General features: G+C 51.6%; 1 long non-coding RNA gene across 2 annotated transcripts in view; it reads right to left on the bottom strand.

Annotated features, from left to right (window-relative positions):
• Positions 1–3,686: 3,686 nt before the first annotated feature.
• Positions 3,687–26,071, bottom strand: part of LOC149854464 (uncharacterized) — a 29,243-nt gene continuing 6,858 nt past the window's right edge. Inside the window, exons 2-7 of one of the 2 annotated variants that reach the window (XR_016438729.1) lie at positions 17,648–25,479; positions 17,300–17,442; positions 16,567–16,870; positions 15,374–15,621; positions 6,887–6,997; positions 3,687–5,954 (exon numbers count right to left, since the gene is read on the bottom strand). This is a non-coding gene — a long non-coding RNA (uncharacterized LOC149854464). The remainder of the gene's footprint in view (positions 5,955–6,886; positions 6,998–15,373; positions 15,622–16,566; positions 16,871–17,299; positions 17,443–17,647; positions 25,480–26,071) is intronic. The other variant, XR_016438728.1, reaches the window with a different exon arrangement.

The following is a 26,071-nucleotide window of genomic DNA, read 5'->3' as shown; positions in this document are numbered from 1 at the left end:
GCCATCAAAGACTTGCTGGGGGGACTTTGCATTCGCTGTGAGAGCAAGCATGCCAGTGCTGAGCCCCAGGGACTTCACTGCTTTACACGGAAGAGCTGGGGAAAGGAAGATGTTTACAAATAGGGTCACGCTTTGTCAAGTATTTATTTTTAAACGGATCTCCCTTTCGTCCCACTGGAGCGCGGGCTCCTACTTAGCACATTTTCAGCTCTGCACCATGCATTTGCTGCCACTTGGATATTCACTTATGCTTGATAGAGTAATTTCCCTGTAGGAATCCCTCTTGCCACCCAGGCTTCATCGTGGCTTGTAGCTCAAAACTTAATAACCAAACATCTTCAGATGGGCCCTAACCTCATTGCATGAGAATTGGATTTTCCCCTTTCTACTACAGCCTTGCAAGGATCTTTGCTCTTGCCTTATGTCTATTTTGGTTTGACAGGCACACGTGCACACACAACCCCTCTTCAGAGTGCTGATCCATTTGATCAGGTTCATTTTTCCTATTGCATTTTGCCATTTGCTGCCACTGGGATTCTTATTCTTATCCTTGCACAGCCAATAAAATTATCAGAGCTTCATTTTCAAAGGGTTTCTGTGTGTTGACTTTTATTAACATGTATTTGGGCAAATCATTATATGAGATTACACCTAGCAATTTGAGCAGCAGGGCTGGCACATGCTGGGTTATTTATCTACCCTGGGGTGTTCATCTCTTCTAGCTGAAAAGGATGAATCTGGGAGGTGTGGAGGGTGGGGGAAGATCCTCAGCTGATGTAAATCAACATCTTTTGCATGGAAATGCTAGAAATATTCACCTTCACTAAAGGCAGCAGAAACCAGAGGCTTGCACAAATTTCTGCTGGAGTTTCCACGTTTGCAAACGGAGGAGATGCTCCAAGTCAGGCTGATCATTCTGCACAGCTTGGCCCCGCGGCCCAGCAGATGCTGGGGTCACATTCTCAAGAGGTGGGCAGCAGTGCTGGTCAAGTATTGTATTGGAGAAAAAGGCAGATTTGGATTAACTGAAGCCATCTGTGACTTGATTAGACTATTTGGGCAATGGAAAAAAATGGAATGTTTAGACTTTTCTGTTCTGACACAACATTTGGTTTTGAAAATTCAAATAAAATTTTTTTTTTTAAACTAAAATTTTGCAACCCCCAAAAGGAAGCAAACCCTGTCACAGCTGAAGCAAGGGGCAAACCTGGCATTACTGTCACCAGCTCAGGATGGCGAAGCCAAATGTCATGTAAGACAGTGCAACTCATCACTACCAACTCAAGGATAAGCCAAATTGAGCAGACCAGGCCTGTTTTCCCTGCCAATCCCTTCAATGGCTGGGAGTTTCCTATGAGGCATGAGCCACTAGGACTGAAGGCTAGTCTTTCCAATCGGGCATGTACACACAGGGATGAGTGAGCCTTTACAATCCCAGTGAGGTTGAGCCATCACAAGCCAAATGGTTGGGGGGTTTTTAATAATATTTCCCATTTTCAATTCACCCAATGAATTTGCACAGTTTAAATATGGAGCTCAAGCATATATCAGACACTCCTACTCTGTGCAATAGCCCCTGGGATAGTAGCTAGGCTAGGCATGAGAGTGATGGGTAGGTTTGGGTTCATTTCCCATCTCCAACTGAGTCCAGGGCGAGTCTGGGGTGAGGAGGAGAGAGAAGCCTGAACGGCAGCGTTGAAGCCTCCTGGGTTTAAGCATTCCCAAACTCCTGGCTGACACCACCAAGCAGCACAGGGTTTATAAACACATGGTCCTCTGCCTACTATATGGTAGCATCCTCCAAGCCTCTGTTTTGGCATGGCCTCTCCTGCAAGCTCACCTGTCCCATTGCTTTCTCTGGAGACTTCTGCCTTGGTGTCTTTCCAGCCCCCCTCTCTCTTACCTCAATCTCCGGTGAGCAAACCTGCAGAGCATCCCCTAGCTAAGCAGCTAAAAGTAGCTTCCTTCTTCCCAGCTCTGCTCCTCCTGAGGGCCCCTAGCCACGACAGGGATTTTTGAAGGTGCCGTTTCTCCACCTGGCTGCATCCCCCATGGCAGACTTGCCTTTGTGTCCTTCCAAGAGGTGCGAGGGGGAGGGAGCATTTCATCTCCAAAGCTCCCCATCCGCAATGGAAAAGAGCTCAGAAGAGGAGCCTCTCCTTTCGCTGGTCAGAAGTTTATGCAAATGCAAGAAATAGCTCAGTACCGAGATGAAAGCCTCTTTCAGGGGGAAGTTTGCTGACAATGTTTGACTTCTTTCACGACGCTATGCCCGGGAGGGGGAAGGAAGAAGAAAGGGGGGTGGTGGAAGCCGTGGGAAGTCAGAACTATTTGATTAAAAAGAAGAGAAAATAGTCAATGAGAAAACAAAATACTTTGCCTGCAGCGCTTGGAGAAGAAGAGACAGCAACAAAGAGCACAATCCTCAGCTGAACTAATGCAAGGGGGTAGGGCACAGAGCAGCAAGGTTACCAAGATGCTGAGGGATGGGCTGGGGGTCATGGGAGGGGAGCTCCAAAGAGAAGGTTGCGGAGATCAACCCTAACATGACGTCCAGCCCGAAAGGTTACGGCAACACAAGGGAGGGAGGCTGCTGACAGGGTGTAGGCAGCTAAGGGCAAGTCTATACTGCTTCTGGGGCATGCTGGGCATTGGTACAGCATACCCCCTCTGCACGCGGTAACGCGCACTTAATGAGCCATGGACGTGGACCAGATGTGGACTTAATAAGCTGGGGGAGGGATGCTCATGCCCAAATGCAGCGGTACGGCTCAAACCGAACTGGCAGATCAGGATTACCCCTTGACAGCCCCTTGCTCTGGGAATTTCTTTAGCAGGCAGTGCTGCTTAGCACCTGAAAAAAAAAAAATTCAAGCCAAGGTATACAGAGTTGGTCCCTCAATACCCAAGGAACCTGAAAGCAAAGGGTTGTTGAACAGCCTATTTTCCCTGAAGCTGCAGGGACGTTTCTGATCTGACCATTGCACTCAGTGTCCCATTGCATTATCAGTAAATATGGAGCATATATTAGCCGATGACTTCCCTGACCCTGCAATGGCCGGGCACGGGCAATGCCCTCATCCTACCAACACCTCACTGAGCCATGTTATTAGGTGGTATGTATTGGTGTTTCGGATCCTGTTCCTTGTAACTGTTGCTGAGGGTCTGGTGTGGTGGTTTTAGGGGATTCCTTGGGTTAAAAGTTGCTTGTGAACACAAGGGACTGGACTCCACTGCCCAGGAGGCCCAATCGGATATTATGCTCCTATGGAGACAGCAAACACTTAAAGGCAGAGGCAGCTTTTCGGGAATTACATCCATTCAATTAGCAGAACTATTTATACTTCATTGGCCTACTCTGAATCGAGCCCGTGCTCTTGGTAGACCACATAAAATCTGGTGCCATCAGAACATCTGATGGCAAATGTCATCCCACAGACACGTCTCAGGGTGGGGAAAATAATGCAGCCAGCTAGGCAGCAAAAATAAATTTCCAGAAAGCCTAGACTCATTTTAAAGGCATCCTTTCTAAGAAGAGACAAAGCACCTGGAAAATGGCATCAGGGACTGGAGGAGAATTTAAGTCACTCAGTGGAGGCGAGTAGCCTATTTGCAGAACTGATGTGCTGGTGCAAAGAGAAGGGTGTGCCATCTTAGCATTACCTGAAAAGGAAAACAAAAAACAGGGAATAATCACTCTTTGGCCTCATCTGAGGATCCCAAAGCATGTCACATTTGCTCTTGATGCCTCACAGACCCCTCCTCTCCCACAGGAAGGGCCTGGTGACCCTCCTCATTTTACCGAGCAAGACTGAGCTTACGTTATGTCCAGATCCTCGACTCCTAATTCCAACTGATGTCTATGGGAATGAGACACCTAAATGCCTCTGAGGAGGTTTGAGGGCTCAAGCTCATGCAGAACCCGGGAGCCCATCGTCTGACTGCTATGCTGTAACTGCTAGGCACATAAACTTGACGTGACAGCAGAGGAGAGACGGGCTGAGAAGGAAAACAGCACCCCGGAGTCCATAGAGGAGGCCAGGGACTAGGCACGTCTCGCTCAGACTAGTTTGAGAGTCTCCAAAAAAAAATCCACGAGACTTGACAGCCGTGGACCTTCTCCAGCACACCATTAACACGGGGTCCAGACCTGCCAGGTGCCTCTTTTTGCAGACTGGGGTAGAGAAGTGGGGCAGAGAAGGGAAACTCATCTTTGTCTGATTCTCCTCCCCCTAAATGCCTACTGTAGAGGAAGAAAAATTAAAGGAGCAAAAGGGAGAATCCAGCAGCAGTGCCATCGTCTCTTAAATCCATTCACAAAAACAATGCATGAGATAGGCAGAAAAGTGCCCCAGAAAATGTGAAGACGAACGTACCCTAGGACAGGAGCAATTTGTAGAGCAGCTGGGCTGGCAAAATAAAGACATCCTCCCACCTCAGCTGATGGGAAATGGTTTTCTCCAATTACCAAGACCAGGATTTCAAGCCCTGGCATTTTTCTAACCTCTCCGGATCAACCAAGACCAGCAAAGGAAGCTGTGCTGAGCATTACAGCTGCAGAGTGCGAGTCGCCACAGCTTTGCAGGGAGCATTAGGTATGCCTGAGCCCCCAGCAGGTTTCCTCCCCAATATGAGCTCAGAGGCCTCTTCTGAGCACATCCGTGCCCTGGGGATGTAAATCACAGCTGACAGGGGGGAATAGAAACAAGGAGAAAAATGACACCTTACAGAAGAGGCGGTGCACTAATCCTCGGCGATCTGGAAATAAATATGAAATCACTGCTGATAAAGTTTGCAGATGACACCAAGATTGGAAGAGTGATAAATAATGAGGACAGGAGAGTTGTGCAGAGCAAGCAGCCTCATTTGGTAGTGGAGGCCATCCAACACCGTGCATTTTAATACCGCTGAAAGCAACAGGACACCTCCAGGCCATGCGGGGAGCATGGGGCAGCGCATCCCGGAGATCGGGAGCCCTGGAAAGGACTGAGGGCTCAGAGCAGGCAGCAGCTGCAAAGGGAGCAACAGGATCCTGAGATGTAGAGAGGAGGCAGCAAGGAGGGGATGCGACTTCCGCGGACAGCTGGGGATGCTGCGTCTAGGCGCGGCATCCGCGTTGTTTGATGCATGTCGAAAGCTTGGAGACACGGTGCGGAAAACAAAGACCGTGCCTGAAAATCCCTGCACCCAGGGTGCCTCCAAATTCTCCTGCACACTTCTGCTGGGTCGGGCGTGAGTCATGCCCCAGCTGTGAGTGAGTAACCTCGGTAATGAACTGGGAGGAAAGATCATAATTAGCACGTGACAGCGTCGGAAAGGGTCAGGCTGAATCATGGGGTGGGTCAGAGCCTCCGCAGAGGTGGCAGGTGTCAGTGGAGTCCTAAAATGATCTAAGCAGCTTCATCCTCCCCGAACCCCTCCTGCGACAAGATCCTTTGGTGAAAGTCAGAAGGACAGACTTGACTCTCGCTCCGGCTGGTGTTAGCGTGAAGAGCACGGCTGGCTTCGGCGGAGATAATCCAGAGTTACACCATTTCACAAGCTCAGCAGGGCTGCTCTTGAGTTACACCCATCTCACAGAGCGTCGCCTCGGGTCTTGAGAAACTTCATTCGCTTCCCAGTTCTTTCTTATGTCTTTGAAAACTGCCTTTCCGTTCTTCCTGCGGCCTGGAACTCAGCCCTGCCGTGTATCTTCTCTGATCCAAAAGAAAGACTCCCTGAAATATCACTCTGGCCCACTTTGGGCACACATAAGCCTCAACTCATCTCCGCTAAGCCCTCCCTTGGCCGCGTCAGCAGAGAGACCGGCTAATATTGCAAGCTGGGGATTTAATCGGCAAACTTTTATTTTAGCTGAGAAGTTGCTTTTTTTTTCCTTCTTCTTTTTTTGTTCGCTTCAGCTTTCTTAATCTCTGCTGATTGTTCTGCAGCATCTCCAAGCCCACTCCAGACCCCTGGTAATGATGGATAAGAGCAGAGATTAGGACTGATGAGCACTCGGAAAAGATAGTTTGTTTCAGAGAGAAATCAGGGACAACAGAAAGATTTCAATCAAGTTTGAACTCTGGGGTGTCTCCTCTCCTTAGCCCTCCATCATCGGGGCCTGTCCTGGGCTGGGGCAGTGGAGTGACACCAATCCGCTATTGAATCCAACAGAAGCGAGGCTGAGTAGCAGCTGGACCTCCAATTTGGATCAGACCAGACCCACCGAGCTTGTATCAGTCAGCACAGATCCACTGATAGCTTAGCTAGGGCCAAGTTATGGAAGCCACGAACCTAGCTCTGGGACTCGACCTATCTACAGAAACCCAGGGACCTGCAGTAGAAGGACCTGGAAAAAAATGGTCCACAGCAGACACAAGGGAAGAAGTGAGGTGCAAAGCCACAGCTGGAGCAAGCTCAGAGGTGAAGCTCAGTCAGGCAGCTGCACCCACGTGGAAGGAAAGCCAAGAGGCAGCAGAAATGGGATTGGAAGCATACATTTTTTATGTATACACACACACACACACACTTTTTACATATACATATATACACACACATATACATACACACACACAAAACACACTTTTTATAATATACACACACACACTTTTGTGTATATATATACACATACATATACACACACACATTTTTTTATATATACATACATACACACACACACACACAAAACACTTTATAATATATACACACACACACACTTTTGTGTATATATATACACACACGTACATATACACACACATTTTTATATATATATACACATACATACACACACACACACACACACATTTTCTTTTACATATATATATACACACACACACACACATACCCCCCCAACATGAACCCAGAGTTTTCCCGTGTAGCATTGCCCCTCTCCATCCTACCGTACCTCATCGTCCACTGGGATGCAGGAGACCACTGCCCAGGAGGTGCCACATTCCCTGTGCCTCATCCATCTTGCTGAAACCTCAGCTCACCAAGAAGGGCAAAATAAAGCTGCCTGCCAATAGTGAAATAAAGTGAAATAATAGTGAAATTAAGACGGCTCTCAAAAAGTCTCAGTAGCTCTGAAGGAAAAGCCCAAGACCGGACTAGCAGGGGGCCTGCAAGCCAAGAAGTTGGGGGGAACCCAGGGCTGGAGCAGCCAGTGGTTCCTCTGGCCAGGACCAAGGGGCATGTAAGCTGGGCCAGTTTGCTCAGTCCATGGCCTCTCTGTGCTTGGCTTCAATCAACAGAGCCCTGAACTTTCCCGGCAATCCCCATGCCCCCTTCCCTCCCACAATCAAACTCCAAATCCTCATCTCTATGATCGTCTCCCATCAGGTCATCCTAATTGCTACCCCCTTGACATCGGGGACAGAGACAAGGTCCTGCAATTAACCCTGACCCCTACAAGCCTCGTTAGGGTCCCGAGCAGTGCCATAGCATGCATAGGAACATCCTGCAAACGTGTTTACAGAGCGCAGGCCAAAGAGCTAATGTCATGGGGGCTCGGTGGCTAATTGACCATGAATTTAAACATGGTGCTGAAGTTAAATGGTCCCTTAGCAGCCAGCAAATGATCACACTGCCACAGGAGGAGGAGGAGGCAGCCCAGGTGCCTAATTGGAATATTATTTGCAGGGGTTTCTATTGTTAGGGTTGAAAAGCTTTGAAGAGCAAGTAATTATAGGGCGCCTGAGAGATGCTATCATTGCAGCAATCTATTAAGCGACAGTGCCATTAATAAGCACCCATTGAAAGCATGCTGAAATCTCCATTCTTCTGCCGGTGCCACTCAGCCAGGCCCAGCCCTAACGGATGCCCTTGTCAACACAATCCTCTCCCCCCTCTTTGGGGTTTGTGAGGCAGCAGGCCACCTTAGGAACCCAGGGGAAGCAGCCCTTTTTCAGCACATCATACCCCTCTGCAAGGCCCGTCACCAATTTTACATGTTGCATGTAAAACCGCCCCGGGGCTGAGCCTGAGAACTGGCAACAGGGAAGCCTGTGACCTCCAGGAGAGGGTCTAGGACAGCCATACTCAACCTCCAGCCCATGGGCACGTCTCATTGCCGTGTGCGCTTCTCCTGTGCCTCTCAAATGACACAGGTCCTTGCTCTGCAAACTCTGCAGATTTTCTGCAATGCGCCTTTCTCAAAGTCTCCAGGCTACCCTCGACTGGTGCTTGTGCATACGTGCTCCTTGCGTGAGCAGTTCCTCCCCGTGCTTCCACACACCCTCCTCTCCCATCTCCCACTACCCGTGGGCTTCCCAGGTCTGCATGCACCGCGGCGTCCCGAGGCCCACCAGCCCGAGCGTTTTCCTTCCTCCTCCCCGCATCTGCTGCACTGCCCACATAGGCCGTTCACTGCTCTTCATTCCTCTCACAGACACTCCTGCCTCTTTGCCCACTTTTTGCTTCCAAGTGCTGCCAGTCTGCCCGCAGGCGCTGCTGGCACGGGGCTGTCGCGCGCTGCGCTCGCTGCCTGGACGCGAGTCCCATGTACCGCTGATCAAATGCATGCATTTTGTTTTGCACGCTGGGGGCTGCCTCCCCGCACGCGGCTGGCATGGGATGGCAGCTGTCTTCTTGCATTAGCCTACCCATCGCTCCTGCTCGCCCAGGCCGCCCCCTGCTGGCCCTGGCCTGAATCCTGCTTGCAAGCGCTGCCCCCTGCTGGCTCCGGGCCTGCCTTGCCCTGGCAAACCTGCAGCTCCCTGGCCTTGGTGGTAAGGTGTCTGAACCCCGGCACTTATTCCGGCTTCAGCTGACTCGGACTCACCTTGCCCATGTTGCATTAGGTGCTTTGGCGAGGGAGCTAGAGCCCCAAACAACACCCACGTGCTGATCCTGGTGACAAGTGACCGCACCACGAATGCACGAGAGATCGGCTAGAGAAGCCCCACACAGCTTTGAAGATGACCTGGGGTCAGTGATAGCAACCCCCTGCCACTCCTGACAGTAGCGTGCAGCCATATTCCTATTTGGGACACGTCCGAGCTCAAGCGCGACAAAGGGAGACACGGGGCTGGAATTGAAAAAGGAACTAGCACAAACTGAAGGCACAGGTTCTGGTAGCAATTTGCTTTGTATAGTGACAAAGAGTGAGATATCACGCAACCCATGTTCCAGTCCCTGCCAAGGGGACTCACCTTCAAGAGGATGATTCAGATCAGACTTGATGAGCCTCTGCTATCAGACATCTTCCAAACGCCTTGCCCTGCAATTACCTTGCACGCAGCCTCACTTTGCAAAACTGCCAAAGGGCAAAGCATCCTGTGTATCCAGCGTTATTGGTGTTGGCAGGGAGCAGCACTGTGCGGCTCCATCTACCAGGTTGTTCGTCTGCACAAATCTTCTGGGTTGTGGGGACACACGCCAGATGCGGACAGAGCGAGCGGTGGACAGCAGCGACGGGGCCGGCCTGGGCACTTACTGAATTTCAAGCAAGAAGGACTCTGCAAGGGCAGCGAGGGTCAGCAGGCCCACCCGGGATGCATTGCACAGCACTTGCTCTGCCTCGTTTGACGATTCATGCGAGGGCATCCAAATGAGCCTGCCCTCGAGCAAGGTGGGCAGGACATATAATGACAGTGCAACCTCTCACTTTGCTTGGGACAGAAAGAGAGAGAGAAAAAGGAAAGATTTTGCATGCTCTAGGTCAGTGCTATGCTGCTCATGTCCTGGGCCCTGCTGCAGCTCATCGGGAGGTGAAACATTCAGCATCAAACCAGACCCCCACTCCCTGAGCCAGAGCAGCAGGTGCTAGTTAGCAACAGGATGTTGTTATCCTGTCTGTGAACTAGAGAAAAGACAGGTTTCCACCCGTTACAGGGAGGAGAGAGACCTACTGTTGTCGGCAGCCTATCATTTGCCTGGTCCAAATGGATCCCCAAAAACCCCAGTGAACAGAAGCGAAAGTCAGACTGAAGGGGAAGAGAAGAGAGCAGAGAAATGCAGTGTAACGTCCTGCGTCCCTCCTTCTGAGCATGTCAGCTCAGGGAGCTGAACACGGCTCTGTCCTCCAGCCCATCGCTCTCACAACTGGTGACCCCAAGGCAGCAGCATTGTTCAGACTTGGATCCAGCTTCCAAACAGCCTCGGGGTTGGGCTGGATCCAGGACTTTGGTTCAGGCCCAGGTGGGAAACGGTGGAATAATCTCTAGCTCCTTAGTATCCCTGTGACCCCCTCATCCCAGCAAGCCCCAGGGCCAGCACTGTCCCCTCCAGCAAGCAGGGCGCCTCCTGTTTCACGTCCAGGGCTGTCTGCCATCAGGGGCAGGGTGCTCATGGGGTCTCACCAAGGATCCACAGCCTTGCTCTTAGAGACGTACCAAAGCCCACCCCTAGTCACTGCAGCTAAGAAAGAGTGCCCAGCTATTTGGGTGGGGGAATTAAAGGTAGCTGGATGTGACGCCAGTGCGCTGCAGGCTACAGACACCAGGCTGCATGAGCTGGCAAGTCTTCTAGGCTCATCAGACAATGAACAGTGCCTGGGACCCATCTTTACCATCTTGAATACATTTAAACACCTTCACTTAAGTGCTATTACTCCCATTTTACAGACAAGGCACTGAGGCCCACCAAGCTGAAGTGACTTGCCTTAAGTAAGCCGAGACACAGGAGGGATTTCAACCCAGATCTCCCAAGTCTGGGCTGCATCCTTGCTCCTCCGCGCAACAGCTGAGAAGAGCAGTACAAGCACAAGGGTCATTGCAAGCCCTTCCTCCGCTTATGCATTCCAGACTGTCCTCCTGCGGGGACTTATTTATTGCATTTACACTTGTTTGCTATTGTTGTGCATGGTGAAGCGCTAGGAGAGGCACTTGCAAAGGGCACTCTCTAAATTAAAAGGCTGAGACTGATTTAGGAGGAATTTGGGTCACTGAGTTTTAATCATCTCCTCTCAGCTGGCGGTCGAATCTCTCAGGAACGCTGACTCTGCTCCCAGCACGAGGACCGATTCACCCCAGGCCTGCTGGGGCCAACCCACTAATGGGCCTACTAGGTTAAACCGAGCCTCCTGCCTGCAGCCTCCATGCTCACCAGTGCCACTAGCTGCAGTGCACACCCACACGCGCACGTTGGCTGCCCCAGCAAAGAGGCCAAGAGCTGGATAAGCCACGGAGACCGGGTGCCTCCGGGCGCTCCAAAGAGGCACACGTCTCGTGGAAGCCCTGAACGGCGGGCTGGATTGGCAGAAGATGGGATTAGTTTTCTGAAACAGGTCATTAATTTCTAATACCGAATCCCCTCTGGAAGCTAACAACCTTCTCAACATAAGCTAATGAAGAGGAGCAGAGCAGGGTAGCACTCGAACAAGCTGGCTGTTAAGTACCTAGCATTACAAGGCCTGACTGGCGGTGAGTGGGACGTTCACCTTTTCGGCACGGCGGATGAAATCTAATCCTCAATTAATGTGGAAAGGGCAAGGAGGCCCTGTCAAGACAAGGGGCCAAATCCAGGCACGGGGCTAAGTCAGCCCAGAGCCGCTGGATACCGGAGCAGCAAACCTGCCTCCGAATTGAATTGAATCAGTATTTGCAATAGGATTCAAAACGAAGCGCTGAGGTTTCCATATGTCGTTGGGTTGGAGGGGAATGCTCTGGTTGGGAAGGCGTGGTAGGAAGCAGATGGGAGGTTGCAGGCTTCACGGGTATGAAAACGGCCCCATCACATCACTCACAACGCCCCTCCCGCGTTTACACCCCAGTGTCACCCCACAGATTTCCAAAGCTGGGATCCAACCTCTGAATCGGCCAGCCTTGGGGCTAGCAGTCAAAATATAGTGAGCTGGGCCTCGTGGCAGAGAGCCTGGAGATGGCACATTAGGAATGCTGCCTGCGTTGCTACACCAGCGCCCTTGCCGTCTCCCGGGGGATGCTGTCCAGTCCAGCAAGCATGGTTTGCTCCAGGGGGCTTATTCCAGTTTGTCCCAGTGGGTGCCAACTTGCCAAGCCCCTTAAACGAAGATTCAAACTCACTCATGCGTTATCTTGCGTGCTACAGGAGCTTCAGGCATCATATCTGCACAGCATGCACCATTCCTACAGCTGGCCCCCAGGCATGAGACAGATGTTTCTTGAGGGGGGAGCCTCTTCTGTGACTACGTTCGAGCCTTGGAGAGGGATTTCAGCGGCATCAAAGGGCGCATTTCCCTCCTGTAAAAGGATGCAAGGAACACATCCACGCAGCCCAGGAGGTGTGGGGGAAGGAGCACAGCACCTCCTAATAGTGCCTGACAACCCCGACCACATCACGCTGCAGGAAGAGCCTAGGCGGTGCTGCCTTCGCCAGGTGCGCAGCCGATCTGCGCCTGCAACCGTGCGCGGCTCTCACCTGGCGCCACGTCGGCGCGATCAGAAAAGGTCTTGACAAGCCCCCCCACCGCTTCCGTACACACAAACCCAGCAGCCAGGCGATGGAGAGAGGAGGCATTTGTTCAAAAGTCAGGAGAAGAGAATGCAGCAATCTAAAAATGCCATTAAAGGGGGGAGGTGGAGATGAAGACAGGTGCTGCGGTGTCAGACACCAACGAATGATGATGGGATTAACCACTCCATCACAGCTGCCTCAGCCGCGCAGGAAATGCGACAGGATGAGGTGAAGAGGGGGGAAAGGTTGGTGGAGAAGGAGGCAGCGCACGGGGGGAAGAACAGTGGTGCCCTTTAGGACTTGGAGCGAGAGGGTAGCAAAAGCACCAGTCACAGGGAGGAGAGAGACCTATTGTTGTCGGCAGCCTATCATTTGCCTGGTCCAAATGGATCCCCAAAAACCCCAGTGAACAGAAGCGAAAGTCAGACTGAAGGGGAAGAGAAGAGAGCAGCAAGGCACCAGACTGCCATGCGTGGACCCTGAGGTGGTGCAGGGTCACTTGGAAGAACTGGATGCCTTTAAGTCGGCAGGCCCGGATGAGCTCCATCCGAGGGTACTGAAGGCACTGGCCGACATCATTGCAGAGCCACTGGTGGGAATATTTGAACGCTCGTGGCACACGGGTCAAGTCCCGGAGGACTGGAAAAGGGCCAATGTGGTTCCCATTTTCAAGAAGGGGAGGAAGGAGGACCCGGGCAACTATAGGCCAGTTAGTCTCACCTCCATCCTTGGCAAAATCTTTGAGAAAATCATCAAGGCTCACATTTGTGAGAGCCCGGCAGGACAAATTATGCTGAGGGGAAACCAGCACGGGTTCGTGGCAGGTAGATCATGCCTGACCAATCTAGTCTCTTTTTATGACCAGGTCACAAAACGCCTCGACGCAGGAGGAGGGGTGGATGTCGTATACTTGGACTTCAGGAAGGCCTTTGATATGGTATCCCACCCCATACTGGTGAACAAGTTAAGGGGCTGTGACTTGGATGACTGCACAGTCCGGTGGGTGGAGAATTGGCTGGAGGGTCGCACCCAGAGAGTCGTGGTGGATGGGTCGGTTTCGACCTGGAGGGGTGTGGGCAGTGGGGTCCCGCAGGGCTCGGTGCTTGGACCGATACTCTTTAATGTCTTCATCAGCGACTTGGACGAGGGGGTGAAATGTACTCTGTCCAAGTCTGCAGATGACACTAAGCTATGGGGCGAAGTGGACACGCCGGAGGGCAGGGAGCAGCTGCAAGCAGACCTGGACAGGTTAGACAAGTGGGCAGAAAACAACAGAATGCAGTTCAACAAGGAGAAATGCAAAGTGCTGCATCTAGGGAGGAAAAATGTCCAGCACACCTACAGCCTAGGAAATGACCTGCTGGGTGGCACGGAAGTGGAAAGGGATCTTGGAGTCCTAGTGGACTCCAAGATGAACATGAGTCGGCAGTGTGACGAAACCATCAGAAAAGCCAATGGCACTTTATCGTGCATCAGCAGATGCATGACAAATAGGTCCAAGGAGGTGATACTTCCCCTCTATCGGGCGCTGGTCAGACCGCAGCTGGAGTACTGCGTGCAATTCTCGGCGCCGCACTTCACGAAGGATGCGGATAACCTGGAGAGGGTCCAGAGAAGGGCCACTCGTATGGTTAAGGGCCTGCAGGCCAAGCCCTACGAGGAGAGGCTAGAGAAACTGGACCTTTTCAGCCTCCGCAAGAGAAGGTTGAGAGGCGACCTGGTGGCTGCCTATAAGTTCATCAGGGGGGCACAGAAGGGAATTGGTGAGTATTTATTCACCAAGGCGCCCCCGGGGGTTACAAGAAATAATGGCCACAAGCTAGAAGAGAGCAGATTTAGATTGGATATTAGGAGGAACTTCTTCACAGTGCGAGTGGCCAAGGTCTGGAACGGGCTCCCAAGGGAGGTGGTGCTCTCCCCTACCCTGGGGGTCTTCAAGCGAGGGTTGGATGTGTATCTAGCTGGGGTAATGTAGGCCCAGCACTCTTTCCTGCTTATGCAGGGGGTCGGACTCGATGATCTATTGAGGTCCCTTCCGACCCTGGCATCTATGAATCTATGAACCTAGCCGGGGCGTAGCGAAGCCCAGAAGGGTCGTGCTGCAGGGTTAAACAGGAGAGGAGCCTTGGGGAAGGAGGCTTTATCAGGATGGGAGAGATTCAAAATAAAAATCACTGAACTAGGACTCACAGCCTCCTCTCAAAACCTTCTGATGCACGCATTAATGGTGCAAGAGGGGAGCTAGACCAAAACAAGAGGTCCTAAAACATGCCCAAAACAAGCAGTCCCTGCACGCAGGGACCTAAGCTGCTCTGAGCGTTGTCCATCCATTTGGAGCGCATCTTCAGTCCGCGATGGTCCCCTTCAGCAACTCCCAGGCCACTGCTGGGACAAGATCTGCAGCCAACAGCAGTGGCCTTGGCTCTAGAGCTGTTTTGGGGCAGCCACCGGGACAAGACACCAGAACTGAGCTTGGTTCGGCTAGCACGGGCTCCCCACACCCAGATCTGCAGCCCAGCTCCCGGGGATGACCCTCCTGGCTCCTTCCAGCCCTACGGTTCTACGAGAAATAAAATGAGCCTGGACATAATGTGCCCTACACAAGCCAGGAGATGGGGCTTCATGCCTGAGCTCTCAGGGGAGGGGGAATCGTGGCCTCTTTTGTATTGCCTAACACGTCTACTAGATCCCAGAGACGTGGCAGGGTCCAGCCGTGGGACCCACCGAGCTAACAAACTCTTACGGGCCACACAGGCCCGTTAAGAAGTCAGTCCTGTTGTCTTGGGCCAGCTCCACCGTGGCTTTGACAGAGGCGTTCTGTTTCCTGAAATCCTCACCGTGGTCTTGATTGGAAATGGCTTTTGCCTTCACTTCTTGTCCTAAGCTCACAGGAGAGAGCAGTGTGGGAAATGACCCCAAGGGGGAACCCGGAGCTACTTGGCCACCTCATTTCCAGCCCTGGTGCATGAGCCAGGGCGCACGGGTGGCTCGTGTTTGGAAGCATCCTAGCTGCACGTACCCAATGGGCCTTGCTGCCCACACGCAGCCGGCAGGAGCGGCTCTGACCGACGTGGGGCCCGTGGAGGGAGCGGGAGCGCATCGCGATGCAGCTGGTGCTATCACTGCAATTCCTTAAGCACCGAGAGGTTACAGAGGCTCTGTGGGGGGGATCCTCCAGCTCCCCTCCCTGCTGCTGAACAATAATCCTGCCTTACAGGAGGGACTGAATGGACGATCCTGAGCCGTGTTCCCTTGTCAATTCACACACTGAAAAAGAAGAGAAAAAAAAAGTCCTACCCTGGGCTTCAGGGAGAAAAGAAAAAGAGGCTGCAGCTTGAAGAGCAGCAATGCATAATTCATCCCTTGACCTTCAGCCAGAAGTGGTAATGGAGAGAACTGCTTGAACATCTTTAATCCCCTCGCCTGGGAAAGCGGCACTGCTTTGGACAGAGTCCAGTCCAAACCAGCAAGAGCTTTTAAATCACCGAGGGGCTTTAGGACAATTGCTGTTAGGTGAAGCAATTGGTCTTATGCCTTGTTCTAATAGACAGGTGCAAGGTCCATCTATCACCGGTGCCTTGGCAGCAGCCGGTGCCAGCAGCCTGGGGAGCGACACGTGGGGGAGAGGGGTTGGAGGGCGGCTGAGTGAGGGCGGCTCAGTCGCTAGCTTCGTTTTGGCAAGCAGGTGCAGCTGGCAGGAGCTGGGGAAGCAGAAAGATCATTGTAGGGATGGAGTGGACCATAGCCATAGCCCATTTATTCTTCCTCCTGCCTTGCCCTCGCCTCTTCTGAGAGCTTCTCCCTTGCCCACCGCTTCTTCTGACCTCCCTCTCCTCCCCTGCACCTACCAGCTGAGAGCATGCTGCCGACTCCATTAACCTCCCTTTTTAATCAGCCTCGCAGGCTGCTAATAAAGGATCCTGAGCGCTCTCCAACAGCTGAGCTTGCTGCTTCCTGGCAGTGCAAGGGAGCAAGAGACCGGGGCCTTGGAATTGAAACTGGTCCTATCGCGCCGCAGAGCCAAGCATTAGCCATGTGCTAAATCACCAGGCTGCCTTGTGGGATTTGGGTCTCTGCTGCAGTTAAGGACATCATTGACAGATGTGGCTGGAGTGATAGAGCCTGACACTTGTAATAGACTGAGAGGCCTTGGCATCTCATTCATTTCTCAGCCTCCAGGCGACAGCAGCGTGGGATGGATGAGCGGCTCACCTGACAACTGCCCCCCAGAGACCCACCGCGGCCTCGGAGCAGCCGGGCTGGCGTCAGGGAAGGACTTCCCCTCGCTGCCCCCCGTGCTGGGGGGACATCTCCATCACAAGCCGGGGCTGCCAACCCTTAGCGCCTTGCAAAACCGGGCTCCGAGGGCAACGCTGGGAGTGAAGGCAGAGGTGGTTAGTGGAAAGAGCGCAGGGCTACGACCCGGGAGATGCAGGCTTCAGTCCTTTCCCTGCCACTGCTTTGCTGGGTGTCCTTGGGCAAATCAGCTCCCTGCTTTGTGCCTCAGTTTCCCCATCTGTAAAACAGTCGTGACTACCTGCTTTGAAAAACACTGGGGATTGTAATCAAGACTTTCTGCTCTGTCTGATAGCTGGATGCTTGGTAGATTTAGGGCCCTGAAGAGGTGCCCGGTCGTGGTACTCAAACCCCTCTCTTTACCCAGCCAGCAGCGCATGCTTCCCCCAGGAGAAGGGAGTGATTTTTAGTACAGCAGTAATGTCTAACACAGCCCCAGCCTCCCAGTGCCCAGCACCGTGCCCATCCCCTGTGCTCAAGAGCCTCCAGGCAGAGCCCAGAGCTGAGTGGAGAAGGCCACAACCCTCCACCTTGCATCGAATTCGTGGCCTCTCTGCCGGGGCAGACAACGGGGGCTAGGTTTGTGCCGACGCTGGCAGGGATGGCTGCAGCTGAGCCTGGTGTCCATCAGGTGCTGAATGCAACTCACCTCCTGTGGTCTTAGGGGCCACAAGTCCATCATGAAGCAGCAATAACTTTTGCCCCTTCTCGGTCAGGAGTGGGGGGCTAGTGCATAGATGAGCCAGCTCCGTCTGCACAGTCGTGGTGGCTGCTTCCAGGGGATTCACAGATCTGTAGAAAAATAGGGCAGAGGCAGTCACCTCCTCCAAGCCCCTGCTCCAGGCAGGATCATCCCCGACTAAATCATCACATGCAAGTGGCTTCTCCAACTTAAACCCCTCCAATGCTAAAGCACCAGAGACTTCACAGCCCGCCTAGGCAATCTCCTCCGGTGCTTCACCACCCTCAGGATGAGAAATGCTCCCCAATAGCCAACCTAAATCTCTCTTATAGCACTTGAAGCCCATTGCTTCTTGGCCTGTCTGTGTGGATACTGAGACCAGGTGATTCCCTTCCACTTTATAACAGCCTGTTTTGTATTTGGAGTCAAATCTGTCCTCAGCCTTCACTCCTCCAAACTAAGTAAGTTCTTCAACTTCTTCTCGCCTCCGATCATTTTTGCTGCTCTCTGCTGGACTCCCCTCCGAGACGTCAGGTAGACAGAGGAGCAGCCCAATTCTGCAATGAGCTGAATCCTCAGCTGCCCACCCGAGAGCCAGGAGCGCTCTCATCCTGCTGTCTGAAAGGGAAACAAGGACAAGCATTTAGCGTGGGAAGTGAATCGCATCATTGTGCCCAATGCCCTCACGATACAACATGCACTCACACCCCAAGCCTCCCCTTGAACTGGTCTCCAAACAACCTCAGAGTTTAATAGGAAGAAAAAAAGGGACGCAAAAATACAAGGAAGAAGCAGAGAGCTGAAAGAAGAGCTCCAGCATAGCCCCCTGCCTCATCCAGAGCTCAACCAGGTGGGAAAACCCTGCGCAGTAAGGTGGGACGCTGAAGGCAAGAGAAAAATCATCTGATCAGAGAAAAATAGGGCTGGAAGGGCCTTCAGGATGTCATCTAGTCCAGGCTGGCTCATTCCCATCTTGACCATTTAACTTGCTCTTCAACATTTCCAAGGATGAACATTACACACTGAGCCTAGGTAGCTTATTTCTATGCTTGGCCACCCTCACAGTCTGCTCACTCTTTCTAGTCTCCATCCTAAATTTCCCTTGCTGCAGTTACAGACTGTCACTCCTTGCCTTGTCCCCTGCGGTCCACCCTTTTTATAGTCGCCCTTCAGATATTCAAAGTCTGTTATCAAATCCCTCCTCAGTCTTCTCTTCTCCAGACTAAATAATCCCAGTTCTTCCAACCTTTCCTCATAATCACATTTCCTAGACCTCTGACCATTTCTGGTGTTCTCTTCTAGGCTCCTGCTAATTTGTCCCCCAAACTGGATACGGTCCTCCAAGCAAGGCCCCACCACTGCCGAACAGAGTGGAGGAAACAACCCCTGTGCCCTCTGTTAATACATCCCAATGTGCCAGTGGATTTTTTTTTTCTTTTTTGCACCAAAAGTACACTATGGGCTCATACTCTGCTTGCAGTCTGTTATAACGGGCAGGACTTATTTTCTGCAGTACTTCAGCCTAGCCAAGCACTCCCCAACCTGCAGTTGTGCATTGGATGGGTCCATCCCAAGAAAATAACCACCGTCCTCTTTCTATCTCAGCCATGCACCGTCCCCACCTCTGCCCAGTTCTCCCAACAGCACTGGGAACACCTGGGGGGTCCATTAGCTTCTCCCCTACCCAGCCAGCCTGTTGATCGCCCGGTGCCCTGCATTTCTGAACAGGACCCAGCGCCGCAAAGAAAGTGCTTTCGTCAACCTTTTCATCTCTCCTGCCGGCAAAAAATGTGTTTCCTTTGAAATCAAAGATCTCGGTTTGCCTCCGGGTTCAGGCTGCCTCCACTCAGCCAGCTGCCCTCTCCCGATCCCTTGCTCCGAGATCAGACGGCGTCGGTGCATGCACGCACGCACGCGCTGCCCATCGGAGAACAATCAGGATGCATACAGCATTTCTGGCGTGAGCAGCTTTGGGCAGCCCATGGGCTTTCACAGGAGACTGTTAAGCAGCTTCCACAGCTCTCTCCAAACTCTTTGCAAGGGACCAACTTTCCCCAGTCCCCTCCGATGCTGCGGCTGCCTGTGGAGCCTTCGCTGGGTCTGGGCGCAGGTCCTCTCCTGTCCCCGGTGGGAGAAACATCTCCCCTTCCTGGTTAGGGCCCACCTGGAAATGACTACTAAAAAAAAAAGACACAGATAGGGGAAAAGCTGGCTCCAAATGTCGATTTGTCAGAACAAGCTATTCCGGAGCATTAAGCCAGAGGAAATGTCTCCATGTGTTGCTTTGTTTCATTCCCATGAAAACTGCTCTTTCATTTTCAAACCAACCCCAGCTGTATTTTTATAGCCCAGATATTGCCATCATATACCAGGGAAATGTAGCACACAGATGACAGCGAGTCCTCCCCGCCTTCAGCGGCCGAGGATAAAAGCCTACTCCTGTTGCTAGCACCTAGGCTTCTTTAACTTGAGTAGCAGAGGCCCTAAATTTGACTTCAGCTAATGAAACCAAGGGACATTGTGGCAGCAGGCAATGATTGCAACTCGACATCCTGCTTTAGAGGGTTCTCCTCGCGCAGTTTCAATTAACCTTGACCAACTTCATCCCTTCCCCTCAATAAACACGGCTGTTCTGCTTCTAATGCAGCGGTGAAGTCACAGTGAGGGGCAGCATGCTCCAATGGTTGGAGCAGGGGATGGGGGAAGCAGCAGATTCCTCTGCCACTGACTTGCTGGGTGGTCTTAGACACGTCATTTCACCTGTTCATGTGACTGGTCCACAGGTAACAAAAGCCCCAACTCAGATCAGAGCACCACTGCGCTAGGGGCTGTATCTGGTAAAAAGAAAAAACATTTAATACACAAGGTGCCTGGGTTCCCTTCCAGCTCTCTGCTTGTCACGCCAACCTGAAGGCTCAGATGATGGCGTTTTACAAGACTAGATACCTGAATGGATTTTCATGAAGCAAGCAGAGTGCATAGGGGATCGCAGGTACCTAGTAGAGGTAGCTGGGTTTGGCCCCTCAAGTAGGGAGCGTAGTTAGCAACTGAATCCACTTCTCCCATGTTAGCCAAGCAGACTAAGGGCATTTTGGGCTGCATTGGCAGGAGCGTTGCCAGCAGGTCGAGGGAAGCAATTATTCCCCTCTATTTAGCAGTGGTGAGGTCACATCTGGAGGCCCATGTCCAGCTGTGGGGCCCCCACTACAGAAGGGATGTGGACACATTGGAGAGAGTCCAGCGGAGGCAATGAAAACAGCTCGAAGGCTGGGACACGGGACTCGTGAGGAGAGGCTGAGGGCACGGGGCTGATTTAGTCTGGAGAAGAGAAGATGTGATGCCTCCCCATGTGCCTGAGGCTTCACATCCCTTCAGGGGGGTTGCAAAGAGGATGGAGCTGGGCTGTTCTCAGTGGTGACAGATGACAGAAGGAGCAACGGGCTCAAGTTGCAGCAAGGGAGGTTTAGATTGGATATTAGGAAAAACTCTCTGACTAGGATGGTGGTGAAGCACTGCAATGGGTTGCCTAGAGAGGTGGTGGAGTCTCCATCCTGGGAGGTTTCTAAGATCTGGCTCAACACTGGGACGACGTAGTTGGGGCTGGTCCTGCTTGGAGCAGGGGGTTGGACTCAATGTGACCTCCTGAGTCCCTTCCAACCCGCATTTTCTATGACTCTAGGTCCTGGCCCCAACTCTGAATCACAAGACCATCCATCCTCCATAATAAGCATCATGAGAGCCTTATGAGAATTATGGTCTCAGTCCTGCATCTTGAGACGAAGAAGAAATATTGCTCTGAAGACAAAGGCGGGTCAAGCTACGGGGATTTTGCTGGGGTAACGCCCTTATAACACCGCTGGGTCTAAAACCCCAGGAGCTCAGGCCACCTCCAGAAGCCAATATCCTCAATCGCCATCCCCGTGCTCCCCAGTTGTCACACCGCTCCTGTCAACACCTCCGTTTGTTATGCTCAGCAGAGCGGTATGAATCCAGCCTCTTTCCCCGTAATGGTTCATGAGCCGTATCGCTGCAAACAGCATGGCTCGCAGCTCCAAAAAACACCTGGAAGCCAAAGCCAGAGAACTTTATTCTGCTCTTTATTCTGCTCTGCCTAGTGGACAAGTGGTGTTTTGGGGGCTTGGGGAACAGAGACGGACAATTATAGCCAATTGAAGCCTGCTGCTGGATTTGCAGGCGGTGGGCAAGGGGGAATTTTCTGCCAGCACTTTTGCGTTGGCTCCGAGTGCTTGAGAAGCTGAACGTTTGTTGCAGCCTTAGGCGTGTTATCTTAGCTTTCGCTCCTACATCCTTTCCCTCCTCGCTCCCTCTCCACTTAGGAGTAGTTTGCTGTCATAAATGTTAAATGGAGCTTGCAATCTTTAACGCTCCTAAGCTCGCATCTCATAAACAAGGTGGTAAAATGTAAAAGCAGGCGGGGAGATAACCTCCGGGCTGAAGAGCAGGCGTCTGTCCTCACCGGAGAATTAACGGGGAAGGATGAGCCTCTAACGTGGCAGACAAATGTGCGTCACAGCCACAGTGGGCGAGCTGAGAAGCGGTGTTTCTACCCTGGACCCTGCTGGGAGACTCAGCTTGAAACTCTTTAGCAACAGGTATCCCGACTCGCTTGCTCTCCACCCTCTTCTCTTCCAGTCACGATGACCAGCATGAGATTCTCCCCAGTGTGGCCGTGGCACGTGTTTGGTGGCCGAGTGGACTATTTTGCAGTCCCTTTGGGCAAATGCTGTCGTGGTTGGCAATCCCTCGATTCAAGGTGATCTCTCCCGCGTCTCATCAATGACTTCAGGGTCCAATCCTCGGGCCACAGATCCATCCTTGCAGGTCTTCCCTTAGGAAAGGGCAGGCTGCAGGCTGGGATTCCTCTCCTTTCCCTTCCTCCGCTCCCTTTTCTCTGCATCAAGGACAAGACGCTGCCTCTTCCAACTCTTGAAGCCAGCCTCCATTTTCTCGAGGTCTGCCATCAACGTGTCCTTGTGCTTTCCCCACCATGGGATCGCAGGCCATTGCTAAGCTGGGGGTAGAGACTCGTTCTGGGAGTCGCGGGTCAGGCATCTGCACACAACGTCCAGTCCAGAGAAATGGGTGCACTGACTCAATGCTGGTAAACACAGGCTTCAGCAAAGATGCTGGCATTTGCGTACTGATCTTCCCATTTGATGTGAGGCCTTGTTGGCGATACCTCTCCAGACTCTTGAGATGATGACGGTAGGTCACCCACGTCTCACATCCATAGAGGAGAGTGGGAATGGCGACTGCTTTCTAGACCTGGATCTCCGTGTCCAGAGATCACAAGGAATAAAGACAATTTCCCAAAGGAGATGCTCGCGCACCTGATCCTGTGCTGGGTCTCCTCATTAAGGTCCATTCTCTGAGAGGTGGCAACCTAGGTAGGGGAACTGTTCAAGTACCTCTGGGGTCTTTCCCTCAATGGTAATTTGGGCTGGTCTAAAGAGTTGCTCGTGGTAGGCCGACCTTGAACTGCTCCAGATGGGGGGTGCATTAACATTAGTGTTGCCAGCGACGTCCTTGAGCCTTTCAAGCAGCCGGAGGTTGCAATGGGCTTGTTCTTGCATCGGGTATCACAGGGCATCTGTGGGTGAGGTAGCTCGGTCAGCAGGAGAAGGGTCTGCAGGCCCAGGAGAGCTTCACGGTGCCAAGAGCAAGAGAGGCCACCCCTGAGCTCATCCGCTGCTAGCAAAGCCAAAACTGCAAGCACCCACCTTTCTGAAACAGGAGGCAAAGTGAGCTGTACTCCCTCCTGGGATCCCTCAATGCATCAGAGGTGGTTGCCACATCAAGGGCCTGAGTGCTAGGAAACGTCCACCCCACCTTGGAGGCACAGCTGAGGGCGTGCTTTTGCACGCCCACCTCCCTGCACTTAGATGCAACAGGAGAAGCATGAGAAGCAGGCATCCATGCAGAGGGTTGGAGATGACGACCCCTGAAGTCCTTTCTGGCTCTTTCAGACAGATGGACATACGCCGATGTCTGTGATAATCGCCTGTGGCTGCTCGCACGTCCCTAAAGGGAGACATCGAAGCTCTAATTCCACACCAGCTGCTGAAGATTTTCCATTTGCCCCCAACACGGCCCTGCACGTTGGGCCAGAAGCTCCTTCTTCCTGTCCCTGGCTATCGGGGAAGTATGAACGGGCAGCCAGATGGTCCACATGACCCTGCAGCTATTGCACGATGCTCGACCGCTTTCCTCTCTCAGGTAATGAACCCCCTGGCGACTCCTTTCTGAATGCGAGAGATGGCTGCAGGCAAGCGACAGGATGTGGAGGATCGGTCTCTGTCCAGGAAAAGGGGAAGTTTCCATCCATTTTCTTTTCCCTTTCAATGGAGCTTGCTTTTAATTTAAAAAAAATTTAAAAACCTTTCGCCTCTTCAAGAGCCTTACGACATGTGAATGGTTCTGCTCCACTGTGACCACATCTTAGGGACCTCCTGGTCCCCCAAAGCCATTCGTCGCTCCCTCGGCATCATCGTTTGGTTGGAAATTAAATTAAATCCATGGTGAAGAGAGACCTATCAGGTGACAGTGACAAGCGGGCCATGTGCCAGCTGGGGGATAGAGAAGGGAAAAATAGAAGGCAAAGAGGGGGAAGAGAATGAGAGACGCCGCAGAGAAATGATGCATTGACATGCAGAGCATGGCAACCCATCTTCCTCCGGTGAGGTTTGCTTTGCGCGCCTATCTTGGTTTCCTTCTGCCAGCGACAATTCCTGTTGGCAAAGGCAGGTTTTCTGTTTCCCCCCCTCCCGTGTCATCTCCTCCACCTGCCTTTGAATTTCTTCCATTGCTTCAACATCTGCAGCTCGCTCTTTTGTTCTGAAAATGAGACTTGCTTTATCCTGCCACTGCAAAAAGCTGGGTTTGCAGGTTTCAGTGTCCATTGAGAAAGGATTCATCCTTACTCGCTGGCGGCATGTGACTCGTGCTGCATCGAGTGGCACTAGCAGGGATGTCTGTGGAAAGCAGCAGCTATATGCACTCCCACAGAAAACACCTTTTAAAATGTGCCGTTTGCAAGCATTTTTAACTCACTGATGCTTGTAGCAGATCCCCTTGCACAGAGTACACAATCTGTTGCACTCCTCACTTTAATTTCCTACCTCTTGAATGCATGCTGTTAGATTTGGACATCTCCAGTCCAGTCCCCGCTGCTTGCCGTCACATATTTCCACCTTGACCCAATCCTATACCAATAATTCTGTTACAGAAAACAATTATAGAAAACAGTGCTGCAGAAACAAGACCTGTATGACCCGGTTCACCCTAGCAACAGCACAAGCAGCAGGTCTGGGATTGCTACACAGAAAAAGTTAAAAGTTGGTTGAAAACCCCATAAAAAACACCAAAAAACCCCAAAGCAGGGCAGGTGTAATATTTTTAAATGCTGAAAAAAGTCAGTATTGCAAAATCTCAATTCTATTTTTCAAGTTTTTAAAAAGAAGCTTTCAGGATTTTTCCCAATCAAAAAAATAAAATAAAATAAAATGAAATCATATGAGCATGGACATTTTTTTCTGGAAAACTTGAGGAAACCCTATCTTAGGGGAGAAGGTGCACTCATGAACCAACAGCTGCCTGTTTTCAAAGGATACAGAAAAATAAATCCCTTCTTTCTGCTCACAGATCTCAAAGGAGTTTTAGGTCAGAGAAACTGAGGCACAGAGAGCAGAGATGTCGCACAGGAGGCGAGCAAGCCAATCGCCTAGGGTTCTGGATTCATATAGCAATGCCTCTAGACCAGAGGTGTCCAAATCCCTTGGGTTGGGGGGCTGGATCTGGCCAGCAGTGATGGCATTAAACCTCTGCCCTGCCCACAGAGCAGTGCCCTGCAGGTCACAGCCAGAGGCCCCGAAAGCCGGACAAGACCTCGGCAGGCCGGATCTGGCCCGCAGGCCCAAGGTCTGACACTGCAGCTCTTGACCGTTCCAGAAAGGGAAGGATTTAAAAAAAAACAATCTAATTTAACGCTTACCATGTGCCCAAGTCGTTTACATTTTGCACTTTAATCCGTTCGAGCGGTCGAAAACAGACGGCTCCATTTACTTACTGTTTATGGCCCATTTTGTTTCCCTGGTTCTCTTTGCATCCTGATGGGGTCACAAACATGCCTATTAAAAAAAATACATATCAAGAAAAAAAGCAATCCTACCATCATTCCTATTTCTATTGGGGTTTCTACAGCAATTAAAATCTCCATTTTAGGCTTAAAATGCCTTAGCCAGGGTTGCCAGCGAGTCTTGTAGTTATTAGTGTAATTTTTTTTATATTATTAAAGTCTCAGCTCCTGCAGTTAAGAGATTGCATGAGAATCGTAGCATTCATCAAATAACAAAAGGGAAGAAAACTGCTGGAAGATTCAGAAACCAGAAATAAATAACTGTCCATTTATTTTGGGGGGGAGAAAATGTGTGATTTATAAGACTTATGGGATTAATGACCGTGTTTAATACTGTGGCCCTTTAGGTACCTGAAGGCTCTTAATCATCATCATATCCCGAGCACTAATGAGCACGCTGTTATAAACACGTCAGTCTCACAGAGGGGATCCATTTTACAGGGAAGAAGAGTGAATTAGATGACTTCACCAAGGTCACACAAGCAGTCTGTGGCAGAGGCAGGACTTAAATCAGAGCTCTGGGAGTCCCAGGCTGCTGCTTCAGTAAGTACAGCACACTTCTTCTTGCCTTTCTTTGAACAGGT

This window comes from Crocodylus siamensis, chromosome 12 (assembly GCF_052110815.1).
Source record: "Crocodylus siamensis isolate JL-2025a chromosome 12, ASM5211081v1, whole genome shotgun sequence".
Classification (NCBI taxonomy): domain Eukaryota; kingdom Metazoa; phylum Chordata; order Crocodylia; family Crocodylidae; genus Crocodylus; species Crocodylus siamensis.
This window is presented reverse-complemented; position numbering and strand designations above follow the sequence as displayed.